This window comes from Rhinoderma darwinii, chromosome 2, assembly GCF_050947455.1.
Source record: "Rhinoderma darwinii isolate aRhiDar2 chromosome 2, aRhiDar2.hap1, whole genome shotgun sequence".
Lineage (NCBI taxonomy): Eukaryota > Metazoa > Chordata > Amphibia > Anura > Rhinodermatidae > Rhinoderma > Rhinoderma darwinii.
The window spans coordinates 86,771,358-86,784,203 of NC_134688.1; positions in this window are offsets into that span (position 1 = coordinate 86,771,358).

Genomic DNA, 12,846 nt, shown 5'->3' on the forward strand with positions numbered 1-12,846 from the left:
TCCTTCCAGACAAAGCCTCAGTGTAGACAGTGTAACAGAAATAAGATCTAACCAACAGCCACAAATCTTTGTCTTTTTAGCAGCAGCAATTCTTTATAAATAGGCCGTTTTAGGCGGCATTATAAGCGTGCCAAGGAGCGGTTAACAATGAAAACAAGATTGCACAATGTGGGCTGCAATACGCTCTGCTCTTTTCGTCTTGGCCAGCATAAGAGAATGCAGTTAATTTGTAGGTTTTTCTTTGGGTCAGCAGTAACCACCATTCAAAGTCAATTTTGCTTAGAACTGGCTAGGTAGGATTTTTTTTTCTGTGTAGGATTTTGCCAGACAAATTGGTGGCCTGAGGCTGAATGTACTTTCTCAAACTTCAAACCCCTGAAAACCACAGAGGTGATGATAAAGCAACCTTAAAAGAATATGCATTATTAATCCCTTGGTGGCAGAGGTCAGGAGGCAATGTACTCCTGGCGCATTAAAGGGTATTAGTAACACTTATGATTAATATATATGTAATATGGTTTGTGTGTCTGCATATATAGATAACATGGTCACTGGTGCTAAGATTATTATTATATATGGGAACTGCCAATATAGGATTTCAATTAAATATAAGGCCCTATTCACAGAGTTTTTTGTAGGCAGAAAAAAATCTACCATAGGGTATGATCACACGCTGTGTTTTCAAGCCTATTTCGGGGCATATATAACCCCAGCACACACAGAGGTACACAAGAGATCCAGATGCAAACAAATTTAAGTTTTATTGCAACAAAAGTTGGTAAAGTTGAGGTAGTAAGCGACTTGGTAAAGACGTTTCGGCCGAACCTCGGCCTTTGTCACGGTCGCTGACTACCTCAACTTTACCAACTTTTGTTGCAATAAAACTTAAATTTGTTTGCATCTGGATCTCTTGTGTACCTCTGTGTGTGCTGGGGTTATATATTTCCAATATTGTGGGATTCTCGTCCCTACCTTACTAGCACCACGCCAATAGATTGAGGAGTGCATCCCAATATCTATTTTTGATTATTTCGGGGCATAAACGCCCCGAAATCCGCCTGAAAAAAATAGAGATAAACGCCTACAAACATCTGCCCATTGAATTCAATGGGAAAAACGCTGTTTTGTTCACACGGGGCGGTTTCTTTACACCGCCGTTTTGAAAAACGCCATGTAAAAAACGCCCCGTTAAAAGAAGGAGCATGTCACTTCTTGAGTTGTTTTTGGAGCTGTTTTTCATTGTGTCAATGGAAAATTAACTCCAAAAATGGCTCCAAAAAACTCCTCAAAAAACAGCTCCGAAAACAACTCTTATTTTCAGACATTTTTGACTTTGCGTGTGAACATATCCTTAGGCCCTGTTCACACTGAGTTTTTTTTGCAGGAAGGAATTTTGAGCTTTTGACCTGCCTGCAAATTCTTGCCGCAATTTTAGAGGCGTTTTTCACCCGCGACCATCGAGCGGCAAAAAACGCAGCAAAAAATGCTTTCTCTGCCTCCCATCCATTGATTTCAATGGGAGGTCAGAGGTGGAACTGCAGCAACAAAAAGAACGCCACTTTTTTTTACGGCTAAAAAACGCCTCCGCCTCCCATGCAGTTTCCGAATCAAAATCAGCGTCGGAAAAACTCAGTGTGAACTGGTCCTTAGAATTCCTTCAGGAAGTTTGAGGCAGATTTTGAACTGCCTGCACATTTATTTTCCACGTTTTTCGCTGCATATTTCTGCCTCCCTTTAATTTCAATGGGAGGTCAGAGGCGGAAATCGTGGCTAGAAAGAACATGCCACTTTTTTTTCCACGAGTGGCCAAATGCCGCCTGGGAGAAAAATCATCTGTGCCTTACATTGAATCAGTGGGGGGCAATTTGGGCTGTTTATTGACGCAGATTCCGACATGGTTAATGCTGCGATCAAAGCTGACCGCAGCATTCAGGGGGAAAATGAGAAGGGGGAGGCCCTTTGGATCGCGTCACAGGAAATCTCTGTGACGCGATCGAGTAACATACCATATATAGGCAGACAGCCCAGGGTCCATTGAAGGACCCCAGGGCTGTCTGACCATATTTGCTGTTGTTAGGGCATACTGAAGTATGTCATAACAACTGCCTGTGTACGATCAATATATAGATATATGCCAGTACATTAAAGTTAAAAAATAAAAAAGTAAAACTATAAATAAAGTAATGTTAAATTTAAATTTAAGTAAAAAAATACACATACTTTTTTTACAATAAACATTAAAATAAGTCTCAATACATAAAATATACACATATTCGGTATCGTCGTAATAACTTTATAGCGTCATTTATGATGTTTACGCTGTTAAAAAATAAAAACTGCTTACTTTCACTTATTAATGTGGGGCACGAGGTGTTATGAGTTTTGAACCTCCATGTACCTCACATTAATAGTAATTAACCCCATCATGTACCTCACACATTAACCCAATGTTGTCCATTATGACTGTGAGGAACATGATGGGGTTAATTACAATTTATGTGAGGCACATGGAGGTTCAAAACTCATCACACCACAAGCCTCACATCAGAAAATGAAAGAATTTTTTTTTTTATTATTGTTGGCAAAGTATCTTTTTGGTATCGGGAATCGCAATACTATACAAAGTATTGGCATCGAAGTCCAAATTCTGGTATCGTGACAACTCTAGTGGGAACTATAAAGGAACTTAGTAATGTAAGAAAAAGGGTCTACCTTTTTTCTAGAAACAGCGCCACTCTTGTCAATCTGCTGTATATGGTATTGCAGCTCATACACTTTCCCATGCCATCACATTTCCTGTGAGCTGTACTCTACATGCTGTGTCCTGAAGATGATATCTCATATGCGACATGACAGGTATCTTCTACAGTAAAATAGAAAACATATTGCAAGAAAAAGTTTATATACAAAGCTACTTAGTATATTTGTAAATTGTATAAATTCAATCCACTAATACATACTGTACCTATTATTGGACTAATTTCCTTACAAGTGGAAATAAGCAGGACCTTTGGTTTCTCCATCAGCTTATCAGTAAATGTAAGGCAGACTGTCCGCTACTATAGGTAGAATATAGGCTGCTGTAAACGGTCCTCCTAATCTATTGAAGGATTCCTAGGGCAGCAGATCGACATTTGAACCCCCTGCAGCTTTTATCACAGGAGGGTTAACACTTGTATATGGTGTAATTCCAATAATAAATTCTATGTAGTTCTGAGCTATGTTACATTGGCACACATGTAGCTCTCCTGGAGAGTTTCTATATCATGTGTGAGTAGTGAAGGGCTCATATATTTAAGAAGAATATTTTTTTCAGAATACCCCTTGATTAGTTATTAAAATGCTAGTGTTGCAATTTTATATATCGCTAAAGTAGCTGTCAATGTTATGGTGACTCTGCGCCTGGTTTTGTTACAGGGGCACTGCGGCTGCATGTGTTATACAAGTATTATGGGGGCACTATGGTTGCCTCCCTTATGGTGGCTCTGTGGGGGCACTTTTGTATCTCTGTGGCTGGCTGTGTTATGTGGCACTTATGGTGGTGCTGTGGATGTGACTGTAATAGGTGAACTGTGACTGGCAGCTTTGTGAGGCACTGTTGCTGGCATCATTATGAGGGCTTTTACCTGTGGTTGGCAATGTTATAGGGCACTGACTATCGTTGGTGTGGGCATAGGAGTATGAGCTTATGTGTTCAGATGTGTGTATGTAATCTACCCACTTGATAAAATTCGGTGTATTGCCAAACCACGAGATTCAGGGCCCTGCCAGCAGCCCCTCTAATCAGGTGAAGGTCGGGGGCTACCAAAATTAAAAAGGGACTATAGAAAAATAAACAACTGACAAAGATTTTTTTCTTCTCTGATTGTATAATGTAATAAATTGTAGCACATTACCACTAGGTAGGTAGGTACGACACCCTAAACCTTTCGTTTTTTTCCACAATAACTTGTTTTCAGCAATATCTTAACGAAATCACAAAAACAGAATCGAGAAAGTTTACAGCTGCGCCTTCTTTGTATGAATATGTTTCATTTAAGTTTTATGTTGTATTTTCAAATAAACAATTTCCGCTTTTCCAGGAATATGACACTTGTATTTCCAGCTTTTATTTTCCTTCCTTTGTGCCATAACTAATTGTATTGTAATTTCACTGCACATCTCTTCAGAGACAGCTACAAATATCATCCTATTTTCACTCTCTCTTTTCTCCACTTTTCAAAGTTTCACCAAATGATGTCAATGTCGAATGTGCGACGTCTGGAATCCAGTAAGTGTCGGGATGGCTTTGTTCATATGGACACTTTATTTGTACATTAGACTGGTGGAAAAGATTAGACTTAAGTATCATCTTTTTTCACAGAAACACATAATTATCTTGAAATATTTGTATCCAAGTGACATACAATAATTAGAAAATCTTTTTGTATACTTTGTATCCTGTGGCTCCTGTGTACAATCTTACTGGATTGTTGAAGCGGAAGCTATACTATAGTTTTCTCTTAGCTAACATCCCAAACCACAGGTTAGAATAGATACTAAAATGAGAAAAAAAAGCCAACTGATTCAACAATTTAGCAAAAACATTCTTACTCTTCACTAATATTCTTTGTGGCTTTTAATATATATCATGTCTATCAATCTATCCCTCTCATAGCTATCTATCTACCTATCATCTATCTATCTATCTATCTATCTATCTATCTATCTATCTGTCTGTCTGTCTATCTATCTATCTATCTATCTATCTATCAATCTCATATCTATCTATCTATCTATCTATCTATCTATCTATCTATCTATCTATCTATCTATCTATCTATCTATCTATCTATCTATCTATCTATCTATCTATCTAATCTATCTATCTATGATAGACATTCTTACTCTTCACTAATATTCTTTGTTGCTTTTAATATATATCATGTCTATCAGCAACAGGACATTGTATTATGCGTCGCATTTAATGCTCTAAAGCTGCCCGGCTGTTAGGATCTTGTATGTACCTTTGTTGAGGTCTGATGTGGCAGCCTGATGGGATTCCGGACGGGCCCCCTTCCACTCCGACCAACCCCTGCAACCGCAATTGTTAGGCCACTGTATATATCTATCTATCTATCTATCTATCTATCTATCTATCTATCTATCTATATCTATCTGAATATCTACAGTATATATCCAGGGCATAACAAAATAGAGCCAGGCCCTGTGCCGGGCCCCATACCCCTTCCCCTGATCAGACGTCATTGCAGATCAGAAATAATAAAAAAAGTAATAATAATTTACTCACCGGTCCTCTTCTCTTTTCCACAGGGTGCCTATCCCGAACCCCCCTTAGACTGCCACATCAGGCCCTGGCAAAGGTCTGCGATGCAGCGCATACAGGGTTTTAGCATCGGGCGCATCAGGACATTGTATTCTGCGTCGCATTTAATGCTCTGAAGCTGCCCGGCTGTTAGAATCTTGTATATACTATGGCACAGACCTTTGTTGAGGTCTGATGTGGCAGCCTGATGGGATTCCGGACGGGCCCCCTTCCCCTCCGGCCAACCCCTGCGACCGCGATTGTTAGGCCACTTTATATATCTATTCTATCTAATTTATCCATCTCAAAAATCTATACACATATCTATCTATCCATCCATCTACATAAGAAAATGGCGACACCACTCTGCAAACACTAATGGTACCTAAAATACTATATATAAATAAATATGCATTACTGCTGAATCTACTTGCAATAGAGAGGTTCTTAGCGCACATTTTGATCAAATTGTGTGAGCCCATCTGCCACAACAAGGCAACCTGACTTATAAGGTGGGTCCCCACGCTGCACATACACCTCTGTTCTGAATCTGAGGCCTCATGCACACGAACTTAATGGTTTTTACGGTCCGCAAATACGGATCTGTAGGTATCTGCAAGATATCAGCAAGTCATCCACATATATGGCACGATGTACGCAAATAATGTCCGTAGTGCATTCTTAGTGCTTCCGTATATACGGATCCGCAAAAAAAAAAAGAGGGTGGCATCAAATTATGTCACCAACAAGTCCCAACCCCCTAAAAGGACACATGTTCACTCTGGCGCCATTTTCTCTGGCATTTGTGCTTTGTGAGAGCACTGTTGGATTCCTCTGCTGATATAGCTTTGGTTCTTGGTTTTACTTTTGTGGCAAAGATGCCCTACAAAAGTGTGTATCAAGCTCTTCTGTACTGGCTCCTATCTCGGCGATTCGGACAGCAAGCTATGCTGGAAGAAGAACCGAAAAGGAAGAGGAGGAGGAGGTACTGGGTTCACCACATTGTCTCTTAACAGCCCAGGAAGGGGCGTTTCCACACTCTCTATACTGACCAGCGGCAGCACCTGGAGAAGTTTCACAACTTCTGCCAAACGTCGATCTCCAGCTTTGACCATCTGCTGTCGGACCTCCGTCCCAGAGTCACCTTCCAGAACACCAACATGTGACAGTGCAGCTCTCCGGAAGAACAACTCATCGTCACCCTCAGGTAAGAACACATAATGTCGCCTTTGCCCCTTGCCACCATGTCACCCTGCTACAAGTAGTACAACCGTACTTGTCCCCTGTGTCTACCGCTGTCACCCTGTGACAGCAGTACTAATTTTTTTTATTCTTCACATGTTGCAACCGGCACCCGGTAACTCATTTGCATCACTGCATTTTCAGTTTTTGCTGGGTTGCTCCACCATTTCACAGATCATCCGTCTGACCTGTGAAGTAATCTGGCAGCGTCTGAGAGCGGCGGTGATGCCACAGCCCAAGGCAGAAGATTGGCTACAGATTGCTGTCGGCTTCTACCAATCTGCACAGTTTCCCAACTGTGTCGGCACACTAGACGTGAAACATATTCGTGTGAAGAAGCCGTCTCACTCCCTACATTTCAATTAAAAGCAGTATTTCTCGGTGGTGCTGTTGGCCTTGGCTGACCACGACTACCGGTTTGTTATTGTAGATATAGGGGCCTATGGGAGCACTTCAGATGCTGGCATCTTCAGGGCTTTCAGAATGGGTGAATGGCTACAGTCCATCTAGTTCACCCTTCCGGAACCGAGACAACTCCCCGGATCTTCTGGACCTCCAGCGCCATTCGTCATCGTGGCAGATGAAGGTTTTGGACTTTCCCCCTATGTGTTGTGGCCATTCCCCCGGTGTGGTTTGGATGAGAGGAGGCATATTTTTAATTACCAGCTCACCCATGCGAGACGGTATGTGGAGTGTGCCTTCAGGATTCTGAGCAGCAAATGGCAGGTATTCTAGAGTCCCCTTCAAATGGATCCACAGAACTTGATGCTGGTTATCCAAGCCAGTGTCATTCTACACAATTTCTGCCGGATTCATGAGTCTGTGCAAGACAGTAACCTGGAGCAGTTTCCTTCCACTTCAACCATCCCTGTGGACAACTCCATGCATGGAAGACCTGGAGCAGCTGGACTGTTGACTCGGCAATTCTATATGGACTACTTTGTGTCCTCTGCTGGGGCGGTACCTTGGCAGATGGATGCAATCCACGGCGGTAGATCGTTGGATTTGCACAGTTGTCTTTCCAGTGTTGGTTCTGGACTGTTGCTTTTTTGTAGCTACTTAGTTGTTCCTGGTTTTAGTTATTATTTATGGACTCACAAGAGAATGAGGACCCTTGACGTGGGTTGTGAGCTTATGTATTTCTGGCAAAAGATTATTCTTTTTTTACGTTCTTTATCTAAAATTTTGGAATAACTATAAAAAAAAAAAAATCTGTTGTGTGTGGTGTACCTAATCATGTCTGCATACTTCCCACATACATCACACAAACCAATAGATTGTACATAGAAAAAAACACACACATAGACACACACACAGAAACACACACACACACCCACAACCATGCATTCTCACACACACACATACACCCACACCCATAAATTCTACATACATCACATAGATCCATACATTATAGATCAATCACACATACCCATAGATTGTACACAACACATATACCCATACATTCTACATACATAACACATACCCATAGATTCCGCAAATATCACACATACACAAAAATTAACAATAGAAGACAATGAAACTTGTTAACTGTTTATTAATTTTTATAAACTTTTTTAAAGAAAAAATATATATAACAAAACAATATATTAAATAACAAACAGAAATAAAAATATAATTACAGTTCAGCAAATTCCATGAACAGTGCTTCCAGACTGCTCCCCCGCTTGTCCTTTTGAGGAGTGTGGGTAGTGTGGGTAGTGGTACTGCCCAGTTGAATAAGAGGGGCTTGGGGTCTGGTATATGCCCCTATTCTGGGAGTAAAGGGACTGGGATGGGATGTATAACCCCTATATTGAGGAGGCCTCGGTGGTAGTGGAGTTGGCAGGGGGGATGGTGTTTGCACACCCTGCCTGCTCCGATGGAACTCTATGGCATTATAGAGTTCCATCGGAGAAGCATTGTTGGCAAACAGTGTGGGCCCTTGGGCAACACAAACTTAGTGGGCCCCTTTGCGGGGGAACTCACTCAGGGACTTCCCCAGAGACTAGTCCCGGAGCAGAGCCACTTCTAGCGCTCTGCCTGGGACTCCTCTCCTCCTGGCATCACTGTCCATATATGGATATTGATGTCAGAAGCAACCCCAGAGCCAGATTCCTGGGCAATGCGCTACTAACACTCCCCCTGGGAGTCTGTAGCCTAGTAAATGGCAGATTAGGGAGCTACCTCCCTGCTCTGCCATAGTGTTTAATAGTATCTGCGTGCTAAGGACGCAGATTCTGTTGAATGTGGCGTCGCTAAAGCTATAGCAGCCATAGCGGCTGCTAGCAGGGCCAGTGGACATGGGGGGGGGGCCGTGACAGCAGGCGGCACGGGCCACCTCATGCCGCGGGCCCTATAGCGGCTGCTATAGCGGTAGTTACGCCGCCTCCTAGACAGGGGATCCCTCTAGAAGTAAAATCCCCGGCAAGAGTGTCGGCAGCGCTCTGGCCAGGGATTCCACTTCTGGAGGAGCCATGATGGCAGCGTCAGCACCCGGCAGCTGAGTGGGCACCCCGAAGGGCAGTGGGCCCCAGCACCTGGCTGACTCACATTTGAAAAGGAGTTCTTGGGGCACCTCCTTCAAATGTGTTGCCGCAGTTAGGAAAAATGTGTCCTCCATGCTCTCCTCTTGACGCCTTGACAAATGCGCCAGCACCTGGGCGTAAATCATGGCCCTGGTGTCCTCCTCTCCATGACCATGTTTGCGCCCTCTTGATCTCAATGGTCGAGGTTCCAAAGGAGGGTCAATTGGGCTTTCTGGGTCCTGTGCTACCGGATCCGACTTAGCTTAGGAGGGTCCTACTAATTGAGAACTTTTTTGGGTCTCATCCGAGTCTTCCTCTTGGACATTGTCTGTAGTTCTAGGATAGAAAACAGAAAATGAATACCTTATAAACAATTTAAAAGACAAGTTCTTGATACACACCAACATGAGCCCTACATACACATCTAGCTAGGTAGAATTGTGCGACATATGGATGTGATAACGCACAGGTATCTGTGCAACATAGCATAGCCCCATGTGTCATAAAGAACAAAGCAATTATTACAAATATGCATTTATACTTACGGCCCAATATCCATAACGTCCCTTAAGAAGCGCAGTAGCTCTGTATACAGATATGGCTTCTTCTTCAGACGACCATCCCCACTCCAGCCATTGGACATAAGCTTCTTTCTGAACTGATCTAGGAAAGAGAACAAAAAACACATTTTTCTTGGCCTGACGAAGACGCCTGTTCGGCGTTGAAACGCGTAGCCTCTACAATAAAACTTTTATTATCGTTACTCTTATGGTCTCTCATTGATGGTAGCAACGCTACACAATGGTTCCTTTTTTTCAACACAATTTACCTCCTTTCTGAACTGGTCTCTGCAGGTATTCCAGCAAATTTTTGCATCGCTGCCTATAGAAAAAATAAATAAATACGATTAGAATTAAAAAATAATTAGGGGAGAGTGTGGGGGTTGTTGAAGATAATAAAGTTTGGGTGGGGTGGAAACTTACAGAAGTTGGTCTGCTGCTTTTTGGAGGCTGTTTCCCACTCTTCTGGGTGAAACTCCTTGACCACTTCAATCCAGGCTTTCTCCTTTAAAATTTATATTCTTCAATACGTTTGTCCCATATGACTGGGTGGTCCTGGATGTTCAAAATGAGCTTTGCCACTTGCGCTTTTGTGAGAGCCATATTTTGGTGTTGCCAAAAGTGCTGGTATTTCTGGCATGTGACCTGCACTTTGAGTAATCCCCTTGTGTCACTTAGCAACACTTCCGCAATTACGGATGGCTACAGATCCAGCTCCGTAGCATTCAGCAATTGCGGAAGGGCCCATAGACTTCTATGAGGAGCCCGTGCTTCAATTGCGGAGAAAAATAGGACATATTCCATAATTTGCGTATCATTTCTACGGCACGGACAGACATCCATAAATATACGAAAAAGTGGCCAATAGAAATGAATGTGTCTGCAATGTCATTCGTAATTACGGTTACATAATTACAGATGAAAACTACGGTCGTATGCATGAGGCCTAAGCATGCAGAATATACTTGCCCTGTTGTGGCAGGTTGGCTTTATGAACGTTTTTTCGGTAGATTTCTTACGCAGCGTGTGCATGAGATTTGTTCAAATCTCATCCACTTTGTTGCTACTGTAATACGCTGCGGAATCCATTGCGGAAAATCTGGACTATTTACGGTATGTGTGAACCCGGCCTAAATCAGCACTGATACATAAAGTTCCATTCCATACCCATACAAAGTTATATGACTTTCAGAATTTGTAAAAAGCTGAGTGGAAACGACCTATCAATTCTAATTGCTGCTATTAGTGGTTATCAGTTTTGAAGATCCAGCATCTATTAGCAGAAACAGTGACTGGAATAATGATACCCCATTTATTTCCGAGCCTATTTCGCAGAATTTTTTTATTTCTGCATGACCGAATTCATTAATATGTTAACTTTATTAGACGTGTGGTTATGTTTGTGAAAATACCACATTTTATGTCTTTTTTTTTTTTTACTACTTATAGGATTACTTTTTATGCGAAAAAAATATGTTTGTTTTTTTTATATTAATTTTTTTGTAATAAACTTTATTAAACTCAATTTAAATTAAATTTAGTCCCACTAGGGAATTTCACAATGCGATCTACTGATCGCCTTCATAAGGCTATGGTATACTCAGTATACTAAAGCATTATTGCTTGTCAGTGATAAATTGTCAGGCAATCTATTAGGCCATGCCTCTGGCACAGCCTAATAGGGATATAGCTCAGCCACCAGCTGCCTTTTCAAACCATCTTCACACTGCAATTGAGTCACGGGGTGCCGATGGTGTGACAGAGGCAGCCCCTTTCTTCTGTCTAACCCTCTAGATGCCGAAGCTGCTATTGACCGAGGCATCTAAGGGGTTAAAAAGGTAACAGTACTCCAGGGTCTTCCTGTGATAGCTGCTGTATAGTAACAGCGCCGTCACAGGGATCTGCAGTGCCACTCAGCGCCGACATATAATTAATGCAGCGACAGTTTAAAAACGATGGCTCACAGTTAACTGTCTACCGCTGCAACGTATAGAGTCGTTCAGTGGTAGGCAAGTGGTTAAAAAACTATTTATTCATTCAAAAATATAGAGCCATAAGCTCTTTTTTTCTGATAATTTAATGTATAAACAGTTTTCAGTAAGCTCCAAAGCTCCCTCTAGTGGTCGCTTAAGGCAGCCAGAAAGGTATGTTTTAACCATATGGGGCAAATTTATTAAAACTGGTGTTTCATACGCCAGTCTTAATGAACAGCTTGCTGGAGTAGGATGCGACACATTTATTAAGAGGCAAACACCTCATAATAAGCGTGTCGCATCTTTCTACTGGCCGTGTGCCACAATTGTGGTGTAAAAATCGTGGTCGGTACCTTGTATGCACTGTGACCTGCTGTGAGAGGGGATACAGGGAAAGAAGCGGTGTGGTGAGCTAAGGAAATATTAACTTTTTTTTTATGGTCTGGCATGTGCCTCTACCTTGTAACGCCCCACAGAGTAAGAGCGCTATTCTGACATCCATTATAGAAAATGTGTTGAGTCGCAGGTGACCCCGCCCCTTTGAACTGAACCCTACTCATGTTATTTAAAAGTGCAGCAAGCTACGTAAACTGCACAAAAGTCACAATTTTCCTCACAAATTGTGACTTTTGGGCCTTTTGCAACTTTTCTATGACAGAAAACTTGTATAAAAAGGTTAATAAATTCCCCCCTATGTCTACGTAAGGGATTTGGAGCTCTGTTTCATAGAAACAAAGCTCCAATTGCTATAAATATATATTAAGAAATTATTTAGCACAGAATTTCGGGCCTAATGTTAAAGGATGGACATTAACCCCTCACGTACATGTATGTGACAAGTGTTAAAGGAAGTATGGAGTGCGCTCACAGGCTGAGCGCGCACCATACCTAGCGGGTGTCGGCTGTGTAATACAGACGACACCTCACTACAACGGGTGGAATCAAAGATCACTTTGATTCCGCCCGTTTAACCTCTTAGATGCAGCGGTCAATAGCGACCATGGCATCTGAAGCTTTAGAAATAGGAAGGAGGCCTTCTCTGACAGCCCATAGGCTCCCTAGCGATGCCTAATGAAGACCCTCAGGTCGGGCATCCTTGTGCTCCTATTAAGGAGTCTGTCAAAATCATGATATACTGCAATACATGGGTATTGCATTATTTAGTGCAAGCGATCCCACGATTGCTGGTTCAAGTCCCCTAGGGCAGTGTTTCCCAAACTGTGGGTCGTGACCCCCTTGTG